The following is an 11,644-nucleotide window of genomic DNA, read 5'->3' as shown; positions in this document are numbered from 1 at the left end:
AGTGAAAAAAAAATGGTTGCAGCTGCTACAGCCTCCAACCATTTATCTGAACATTCTTCCAGATCATGGTGCATCCTTCCGCTTTCATGGCTTGCAGTGAGCTAGGTGAAGCCTTACACCTGGGTCAACATCTCTAGAACATCATCGCCCTTTGCCAGGAGAAACAGTAATTGTGCATGGCCACACACAGGGCTGTGGAGAGCGTACAGTGGCAAGACAAAAGAGAATGGACAGAGAAGGAAATGAGAGGAGGAAGAGGAGAAGGAACAGAGATAGTGTGCAAAATCAAGGCAGAAATGGGGCTGCACAGAGTTAAAAAGCACATCCCTGGGCTGTGAGGTTTGGGCTGAGGCCGCAGAACTGATGAAGAGGATGGTGTCAAAATAGGTAGTGTCAAAAGTAAGGAGACAAGGGAAGGGAGTAGTTGGAAAGGTGTGGGAGAAATGTTTGTTAAATCTGTCCTTATAACTTCAGTGATTCCAGAGGCTATAAAACTGGCAGGTCACTGGCATGCAGTACAAACAACTCCTAGTCCAAAATACCTAGAAACTAAAAAGAAACATTAAGAAGAATCCAAAAGTTGCAAGGTAATTTCAGTGCACCATTTCTGGTCTGATCTGCTCCACTGTTTCCATCAGCATGGCAGAACGATACCAGCCATCACTCAGGAGCACTCAGAGCACTGATTCGTGCCAGATTCATCCTGCTGCTTCTCCTTTTTCTGCCCAATGGAAACTCATGTGGAAAATGAGCACTGTGTACCAGCAGATGTCTGGCTGCTAAAGCAGCAGAGCTATCTTCTTCAGTAGGAGCAATTCAGTACCAGTGGTCATGGAAAAGGACATGGATGAGCCCAGAGCAAATAGCCACAAATCAGGAATGCAGAAAGGGCCAGTAGATGCAGAGAGACAAACATGCAAACACACATCTATAACTGAAGTAAATCCTCGGCAAAGATTTCATCAATTTTCTGACCTACGTTGCCTTCTGCCTTCCCTCAGACAATAATCACAGTTACAGGTGCAAACTGAAGGGCACAGAGCTAGAAAGAAAATAACAGATTCAGGTCTGCTTGATTAAGACTCCTTCATAACTCTATCAATTATCCAAAAATAAGTCTTCTTCCTCCCTTTGAATTTACTCTCCCTCCTGTGCTGGAGAAAGGAACTGGACTTCCCTAAGCCCCATTTTCTTTCCTTTCTGTGTGTTACTAAAAACTTGAGCATCAGTTCTGCCTTCTTTAGCTCAGCAAGCTCATTTTGTGAGTTCTTCAATTAGCTATTAATACATTTCTAACTTGGTCTGCATCTTTGGAAGATCTCAGATGCATAATAGAATTTAGAGGATTGGTCAGATAAATGCTAAATCACTTCCAACTTGAAATAGAAAGTTGAGGGTCATTTGTGCAGTTGAAATCTGATACTTTCATAGTTACCAGACATTCAATCCTCAAGGCATTCCCAATAAATTAAATTGTTTTTTATAATACATGAATGCAGGTGTGCTAGGTTGATCAGATAGTGACTCCCTACTTCGTTGCATACTGTTATTCTTACTAATGGGCTCCTACTTTGGTGATTACTACTATAATTAATGCTAGCAATAGTAATAATAGTATTACCTAGACCTGCATAGATCTCTGAATAAGTTTGTCTCAAAGCACTTTCCAGGAATTGTTAGTTCCTTGTTTTGTCATTGAAACAAATGGAAGTGACTAAAGAGCCATTTAATTTTCAATGTACATCGCAGTCTGGCACAAACAGTGGATTTTATCCATTTATGCAACCATAATTACTTACAGTTGTTGTCTCAAGTGCTACCATAACTAAAAATCTTAGAATCTCAAATACTTTTAAATAAGCTGCCTGACATAAGAATCAGAAGGGAGATCAGCTTATTAATTATTTAGAGATGTGATTTTGCCAATGAAATATTTCCATCAGCTTTTTTTCTTTTTTGCAGACTGAAAATGGGAAATATCTACAATTATCCAATTAATAACTTTCACTTTTTTTTTTCAAAATGTTCTGCATATAACTGACTGGTGCAAAGAGGAAGCCAACACTATCTCTGGGTTTTAGTACCTGTGCACCATTCCCAACACCTGTTAGTTCAGGGCACCAACCGGTGAGATGCTTTCAGGAGAAATGCCTGCACCAAGGATACTGAAAGGAGAAATTCTGAGAACAGTTCCCTTTCTTTCACACATGATTCAGGACAATGAGCTCCTGGGCATCTAGGTATGGCTGTGAGGTGTGCTGGCTGGCTCTGCACAACCTTGCTGTGGAAATGGGAGCCATGGGCACATCTGTTGCGGATGTCATTGCCATATGGACAAGTTCAGCTCAGAAGACATGTAACCCGATTGTCCCTAACATGCTCTGCCAAGGGAAGCAATTGGATAACATATTAGGCCACCTAAATGTAGGTGTATAGTTCTGAATCTACTGTGAACAATGTGTTTTAATTATTTTGGTGCGAGTCAGTATAATAAGCACCAGAAACACTTCTGAAAGTCTTCCCTCTTGTTCCTTTTATTATGAGTGTGAGCAGGGAATAAAATGCCATGAGAATGAATTAGAAGGCTGTTATTTATATTTATACACTGTAAAACTGTCTGCTGGAAACAAGTTGCCAAACACAGAAGTAAGTTAAGTATTGTATTAAAATTTTCAGGATTGTTATTGGTATCTTCATTTCTCTTTTATAATCAAGTTAAAATTTGTCTTTGTTATATTACAGTCATATATCATAGGCGAGAATCATATTTTTAATTAATGCTTGCAAATTTAATTATACATTATAGGATTCAGAGCAGAATGGTATAGCTGAAGAACTACACTGTTATGTGACTCATGTATTTCACACTGTAAAAACATATACTGAACAAAGGTTATGAAATTTACCCCGGAAATAATGTTGTAAAAAGTAATATACAAGCTGTTAGTTCAGCCAGTGCAAATGAAAAAAAGAAATAGTTCCATCTTTTACAGGGAGGGAGGAACAACAGAAGTTCAGCTGCACAAGTAAGCTGAACTCAGCTGAGGTGGAACCTGATGCATGTTTTGCTTCTCACTGTCCCCACTGCCCTCTATGGTGTGTGATGGCTGAAGGCACTCAGCAACACCCTTCTGGGCATATTCTTTCAAGAACAAGAGGAACTGACCTATATTTAAACTTAGTGATCAGTTCTGAGAAAACTTGGAAAATTTACTCCCATCTACACTAACAAAATTGGAAAATACATTGAGCATAATTGTTAACAAAAGTCGTGGGAGAACTGTGTAAGAAAAAAACATAAAGGTGTATAAGCATTCCCTTTGCACTCTGCTCAAGAAGACACTGGCACAGCCAATCTTACTGCTTCGTACTTTTTAATTGCAGGAGTGAGAGTTCTGTAAATTGAAATGGTTTTCTTAAAAATACATGCTAAAATTGTCTCCTCAGCACCTCCCTTAATTACAGAGAAGTATTGCATTGAACTGAATGGAAATTAGTAAAAGTATCACTATAGGAAATAAATGATAGAGCAGACAGTAGATATCTACATTTTCTCTCATAGACACATTCTGGTTATTGTTAACAATAAATTTGCATAACACATGCTTTGATATCTTTGGGGGCTAAAGTAGCCCATTTCTAGCAGTCTGTTCACTCACTCAGCACTGCTGAAACCATAAGTCTACTTACATGGACTACTCACTTAACACATGTTAAATATGGGCATTACTTCCTCACTGCTCATGAAGTGCAGGAAAGTGCTCCTTGTCATAGTCATAGAATTGTTTGAGTTGGAAGGGACCCTTAAAGCTCATTTAGTCCAATTCCCCTGCTGTGCGCAAAGACACCTACAGCTAGATCAGGGTGCTCAGAGCCCTATCCAGCCTGACATTGAGAGTGTCCTTATGTATATGTGGTCTGATTATGCCTGCTGTATCAAGCCATAAGGGGAAACTGGAGAGAAAGAAGGAGTGATCTGAAAAGAAAATACACGAAAATCACACACGCACACACACACACAAAAAAAAAAAAAAAAAAAAAAAAAAGGCGAAAGCAAAGTAGAGAAAGACAAGGAATAAAGTCTTGGCAGGTCATAAAAAGGGAGAATGCATGATGGGAAGTGAGAAGTAGAAAAGGGAGAAGCAAGAGATCTCTTGGGTAACATTAAATAAGCAGATAACTGCTGTTTTGCAAAAAATTTTAAGCCACATACTCCACTAGCAAGGTACTAGCAGACAATCAGTACACATGCCAGGTTAAACTTCAAAAATATCCGTGTCCCACAAGCCTCAGAGTTCAGTACAGCTATTATTCTGTAATGTCAGATACACTCATTAGTGTGTATATTGAATCAGTTTATAAAAGTGCAGATGATATGTGATTTTCTCTACATTCTTACATTAATTTCTGTTATAGATTAAAACTTAAAACTAAGGCCAGTCCATAGATGAAAAACAGTGGATCTTCCTATGCAATTATAGCATCACTGTATCTTATAAGTGATCAGACAGTTGGCTCTCTATACTACGTAGGTTGCTCTGAAAGTAAAGCCTCCTATTTATTTCCATAGAAACTATAACACTATATGATTGAGCAAACTCTTAGCAACAAAACACTCTTTTTCAACACAGTCACCACCAGAACCTGTGCATTTTTTCAGGAACCTACATTCTGTACTAGTAAAAATGTGCACTAGCAGAGATTGTTAAGGCCATTGATGTTGCCTTTGCTTCATCCACACTTCCATGTCAGACACCATTTGGTCAGACTGTCCCTCTGCTGCCATCTTTTGAGCAGCAACAGAATGCAATGGAATATTGCTGGGAAGGTTCAAACTCTATTGCCAAGTCACCAATATCTGCCTCTGATATTGTGGGTCCACATAATAAAATAGGAGGCATTACTTTTGGAACAACCCTCATATTACTGTCAAGCAACAGTTACAAATTTCATTACATGCTCACTTCTAGAAAACATGGTATATTTCATCCATTTTGTCCTATTCATACCTATAGAGCTTTCCTAGTTGATTTTTTTCTTAATCTTGGCATTAATTAGATATTATTTCAGCAAGGCTAGCTAAGATTTAATAGACAATCTTTCACTCTCACATGGAAACAAGAAGGGACAGAGATTGTAAAGGCCAATTTTCAGTGACTCTAGCTATCTATCCTACTATCAACTCCATACAATATGCTGATGTACTAAAATATTAGTTTATTGCAACCTGCAATATGTTGCCAACAAACTAAATTTCTGTAAACTGAAATTGCTCAGCTAAAGGCACTTTAGTAGGCAGGATATTGTATTAAGCATCAAAAAGTGTGGATTTTTTACCTAGTTCTGGCAGGGCTTGACATGAAAACTTGCTTTCATCAACTTGCTTTTCTGTACCATTGCCCATTCTTCTTTCATTGCAAATCAGCTGAGGCATCTGCATAGAGGCATGTAGTATATAGTGCTTGACTATTGAAGGACAAGCCCAGTCCCTATGAGGCCTTGGAAGCAGAAACAATAATGCTGTGGAAATCTTTCAACAGTACCTGACTGCATGATCCTAATTTAGCCAATTTAATGAGGCCAATCTCATGTTGAATGCTATAGATATCTGAATTGCCTGTTTCTCAGTTGATAGTCAAGTGTTATAGGAGTTCAGCTAAGTCTAGTGAATATCTCTTGGCATCCTAATATTCTCCAGACACTTAAGTGATGTGCACAACTCATTTAGTGAGGGGTCCTGTGAACCTGAATAGAGCCAACCATAAATAAAGTAAGAAAAATTCCATTCAGCTTTATGTTTTTCACTTATGTTTTTCACATGGGGATGGGGAGTGTCAGGACTGTGAGAAGGAGGATACGGCCATAGACTTTCTATTCCAAAACAACAGAGAACCACCCACAGATCTGGTGAAAAATCGCTGTAGTGCATGGTCACTTGATTTGTGTGGTCAGCAGCACCAGCATGAGGAGGAACCACCACCTGGTAAATCAAAAAGTTCTTCTTTGCTAAAAGTTTATGTTTTCCCTAGGTAAATGAAGTAATGTTAATTCCTCTAAATTAAAGTGCACTTTAGCATTTGTAATTTTTCTTTTTTTTTTTTGAAAGGTCTTCCTTGAAACCAGACTATAAAAGGAGCATTATGTCCACCAGCACACCACGCTGTGCAGAACAACGGCTGAATATCTATGACACAGAAGAACTGTCTAATTAGTCCACATTTTTCAAAGAATAATTGCCTGTCAAGTAGTTATACCGTCTTTCTTGAAACACATTTCCCAGGGCAGCAAATGAAATTACATGTATGTTCATGTGGACTCTTGATAATATAAATCTTTTTCAAAAGCTCTCCTATTTGCATTGTTTTAAGGAAAAATGCATTTTCAGTGGTATTTTATGCTCAAAGTGTGGGCCATAAAATTAAGGAAAAAGGTGTTTTCAATGCTCCAACAGAAATGCTATGCAGCTAATGTACAATAGTTCATTTCAAATAACAAGGCCAATGGCTGACTTTATGTCACATGGTAAATGTTTCTCATTTAGAATAGTTTAAAACATTGCCATTAGTTTTTCAGCAGATGTAAAGCCCATACATTAACAATGGCATGAATAGTGTGAAGAAAAAGGGATTCAATATTTATGCTGTCACTCCAGGTAGGGATAGAAAATATTTTTGGATATTTCTTTTCAACTATGCTTAGAGAAACAATGAATTCATTATCAGATTCCATGGGGACTTTTAGTTAGCAAACTTATTCAGTCTGCAGTGGAACAGAGGTAAAAGTACCTCAGAAAACATAAAGCGTGTTTCAATAAATATTTGTATCTTTAACAAAGCTCGGAGGAGATATTTTCCAATCCCTCACTACGTATCTTGCCTTCTTATTCTAACAGTAATTAGGCACCAGGGAAGGAACAGATCTGAAACTGGGATAAACAACTAGATTAGAGGTGCCATTTATTTTTTTGTTCTATTTACATCCCTAAAAATGAAGGTGATATGATGTAATCAAGAAATTGCTAAGAACATATCAGAGAACTCTCTGCTTACTTATTTATTGGATGTTGGTTTTTATAGGACTTAGATTTGCATAACTCAGATCTTCATGTAGTATAATTTGTATGCTGTGAATTACAGATCGCTCACATTGAATTTCTACTTTTATTAAGGGCAGGATTTTACAGCCTTCGAGATTGCAAGCTGAGGAATTTTGCATTTCAAACTTATCAGAACTGCAATGTAGGTCTCTTCTAAATATTTATTCACTAGTCACCTTCCAGAGCATGATGACTGGCTACTAATGCTTGCTAGGAAAACTGTTTTGTTTTGTTTTGCTTTACCTTAGCAGAGAAAGGCTAATAACAACATTCGGCTTTCCAAAAAAAATAAAAATCTCTGCTAATTTTACTGTGATTTTGAACAGAAATAATCACCATTCTCACAATTACACATTAGAAATAAAAACACTCTTTTTTTGCCATCTGAAGTGACAGACACCATATGTGGGCTGGTTGCTTTTTTTGTGTGTGTTCATTTGCCATTCATTACAGGAAATCTCTTAATGTCAGCCTCCAAGGGTGTTTCTGTCATTCTATCTTTGAAGCAAGAATTCTGATTTTCTTTCAGATTTTCATTACATAAAAGATACCACAAGTCCATCCTGTACAGAGTCTACACATGGAAAAAAAACTGCAGTGATCTTAATTACTGGTTATTATACTATAAAATCTGGCATGTCTGTTTATTATTTTTGCTTAAATAACCATATACTGTTTTTCAGCATCAAAATTTAAGTTTCGCTTCAAAAATTTCAAAAAATACCCCTTGCAAATACGGTATAGCATTTTATATCCTTTTATTTGAAAACTAGCAAAGACTTTATTAATTGCTTATACATGTTTATCATGTTTAAGATCATGCAAAACATAATTTAATAATAATGAGTGGATTCTGAAAATGTGAGTGGATTCAGTGAAATAAAGTGATCTTTATGTAGCAACAGTCAAAAATACCTTATTTCAATTATCTCTAAAATATTTACTCCTGACTAATAAAAGCATTGGCTTGTAATTGTAATACTCTGGTTTCCAGAGAGTCTTAAAGTGTTACTGAGTAAACATGAATCTATTTCAGTTTTCTAATATCAGTGTTTTACAGTTAATTTAATTTACTTCATGGTAAATGGATATGACATTCAGAAGCAAGCACTTTGTCCATACGTCTGATTTTCATTTTAGTTTTCAGGGCAGTATTTTGCCTTGCTTTCACAATAAAAACTTGCAGAACAGTGTGTACAGTAGAATGTATTTCCTAGTGACCCATGGCAGTTGATATTCAACATGAAGCTCCTGATTCTGTCAAGATATTTCTGTCCTGTAACAACTGTCTCAGAAAGAAGCCCAAAGAAGATTCTTCCTCTACTTAAACTTGCTGCAGCCATGTCTGCTGTCACTAAAATCAATCCAGACATTAGTATATAATGTTTGGTTAAATTTGAGCGCTCGTCCAATAAAGACGTTTTTTATTCAATGGCAATAGTACTTTTTACTCCCCAGACACAGGATCTGGTGAGGTTTATATTATTTTGGACTCAGTAAGTTTTCTTCCACAGAGCAGCATAAAAAAGATCAGCTTTGGTTGGCAATATTTTCATCTTTAGAAGGCAGGTTGCTATGAAGAAGACTAATGACATTGGCAATCCATGTCAAAGCTAACCCACTCTGTATCTCAAATAGATCACATTATCCCATATGAACAAAGAGATGAGAGGAGAAATTATATGGAATGCCTCCTGAAGTCCTCATCAGAAATTCTTTCACTCCTTTACAGTGACAAAAGCTTGAACCTAGTTTTGGATTCTGTGAAGTATGCCGAAGTAATTTACAAATGAATATGAAGATGAAAATTGATGGTATAATCAAAGCGGTGACATGAATTTTCTCTTCCTATTGAAAATATCAAAAATATACATATAGATATATGTATGTATGTATGTATGTATATATGTATATAAAGATTATAGAATTGTAGAATAGCTTGGGTTGTAAGGCACTTTAAAAACCCATCTAGTTCCAAGTCCTTGTCAAGAGCACGTTGCCACTCATCAGCTCAGGCTGCCCCTTACAATCTTGACTTGAACTCCACAGCTATTCTGGGCATATTGTGGTAGGGAGTAAAAAATGTCCTCCTAACATTTAATCTAAATCTCTCTTTTAGTTTTAAACCGCTCCCCCTTGTCCTTTCACTGTCTGTCAGTGTAAAACAAAAGTTTCCTTTAAGTCCTTGGAGGCTGATGAGGTCTCCCCAGAGCGTTCTCTTTTCCAGGCCAAACAAGCCCAGATCCTTCCACCTTTCCTCATAGGAGAGGTGCTCCAGCCCTCTGATCATATATGTAGCCCTCCTCTGGACCTGCTCCAACAGTGTCACATCTTTCTTGTGTTGGAGGCCCCAGGCCTGGATGCAGTACACCAGATAGGGCCTTAGAAGGGCATAGCAGAGGGAGACAATCACCTCTCTTTCCCTGCTGGCCACCCCTCCTTTAATGCAGCCCTGGGTTCAGCTGGCCTTCTGAGCTGCAAACACACACTGCTGGTTTGCATCAAGCTTTTCATTTACCAGAACTCCCAAGCCCTTCTCCACAGGAATGCTCTCAATTACATCTTCTCCCAGTCTACACATTTTTCTGAGATTGCCATGACTTAAGTACAACACTCTGCATTTGTCCTTATTGAATATCATTATGTAAAGCCACCCTGGGTGGCATCCCTTCCTTCTGTTCTATCAACTGCACCAATGACACCATCCTCTTTCTGTCAATCCAGCCAATCCTTATTCTGCCAGATAGTCCACCCTTCAAATCTGTATCTTTCCAGTTTAGAGATAATATGTTACAGAACTCATCACCAGCTTTGTTGTACACTTACTGGTTAATCTAGCTTGCCACTCCTTTTTTCTTCTGCACTCATTCTCTCTACCTAGTGAAATTCCTTCCAAAACTTACCAGGACTTATCAGAACTCCTACTTTAGAGCCATTAAAATTGGCAATTTCAATGGTCTGTCACCACTGACATTACAATCTCCAAAATTTATTTATATCAAGCAGTAATCCGGCACCTGGATTTCTTCATTATTTGTTGGTTTAAATGCTGAGTTACAGTTTTGTGGATACCTCCTCATCAAGTTATCAGCAAAAAAAGGAGTAAGGATTTTTTTCTGTGAAGCACACTGTCAAACCACAGTAAAATAGCATACCTTTTGTTTTAAAATCTGTGCTACTCAATCAGAAACTTATCAGTGGGATGAATTCACTTTTCTAACTGGAATATGAAAGTCTCTGAAAACTATACTATTTTTCTCTTCATCATACAATTGCTTTTCCTCTTTCTAAAGTTGAACAGTTTTGGAAAGGGCTCTCCTTTTCTCTTTTCTCTGATTATTTAAGAAAATGACAAACCTAAACCTGAACCTTTTCCAGACAGAAATTTCCATTACTCTGTTCTTCCTTGACTGAAATTTCAGGAGCATGTATGTCCCTCCTGTATTAATTGTATTAATAGAACTAGGTATGGACCATATACACAGAGCACAAGCTATAACCAGTTTGTAAGTGCTATGACTGAGAACAGATTTTCAGGACAGTGTACTTTTTCTACAGTGTTCTTATCACACCAGAGAGTTCACAATTAAAGTCCAACCTTACAGTGAAAGAACATGAGCCAGGTCAGAGGACTACCCTACACGTGATGCTGTTTTGCTGCTCTAGTTACGCACACTGCCATCATCTTGGGTGCCCAGTTACCCCCAGGAGATCTCTTGATGTTCTGGTCTCCAGAGCGTGGTCACTGAGATCTCCTGGCTTACCACAAGGCAAGTCAGCTGGCAACAGCCACATATTCAGATCAATACAGTTCATAGTACTTGGATCTCATTGAGCCAGGAATGAAGGCCAAATTTGAAGAGATTACTGGAAGGAAAGACCTAAAACGAGTTTCTGCCTAGGCAGTGAGGATATTGATGCATAGGTTCAGATGGCTCTGTGTCCCCCCCCTAGTCCTCACCATGCGTCCTTCCACAGATTTCTCATCATTATTCTTGGCATCAAGCTACCCGTGGACTGACAGATCAAGCAGAAGTCACTGGGCCTTCCCTCAGTAGTGAGGACCTCTCCTCTATTTAGGTACCTGATGTAACCAGACTCATAGGAATTAATGTACACAGGAGCTCGGTTCTTCTCTGAAACATTAATTCTGCCTAAAAGTTTGAAAATTAATTACAAAGGAAGAAAAGAATCATATAAAAAAGACAGCTGTCAATGTTTTTTTCTTTAGGAAATCAAGCTAAAAATATTTGAGATATTATATGTGTTTGGTATATTCTACCTGTCTTAAAATAAAAAGAAAAAAAGGAGGACTGGATTTAGAAATATAACTACAGTACGATCTTCCATGTCTGCTGAGCTACTAAGTTACTATTGCAAACACAAGAGTGATAACTGACATTTTGCTTTGCTTTCAGTGAGAGCATAATCTAGTGAGAGTGGGCAAGTGGATCAAACAAGAAGAGTGTTTTTTGCTGCTGCAAACGTGCAGACAGATTGTACTCTGCTTCTGTATAATTCTGAGAACGAGCTCTGTGAATATCTTCC

The sequence above is a fragment of the Tympanuchus pallidicinctus genome, unplaced genomic scaffold (genome assembly GCF_026119805.1).
Source record: "Tympanuchus pallidicinctus isolate F22 unplaced genomic scaffold, pur_lepc_1.0 scaffold8, whole genome shotgun sequence".
Classification (NCBI taxonomy): domain Eukaryota; kingdom Metazoa; phylum Chordata; class Aves; order Galliformes; family Phasianidae; genus Tympanuchus; species Tympanuchus pallidicinctus.
This window is presented reverse-complemented; position numbering follows the sequence as displayed.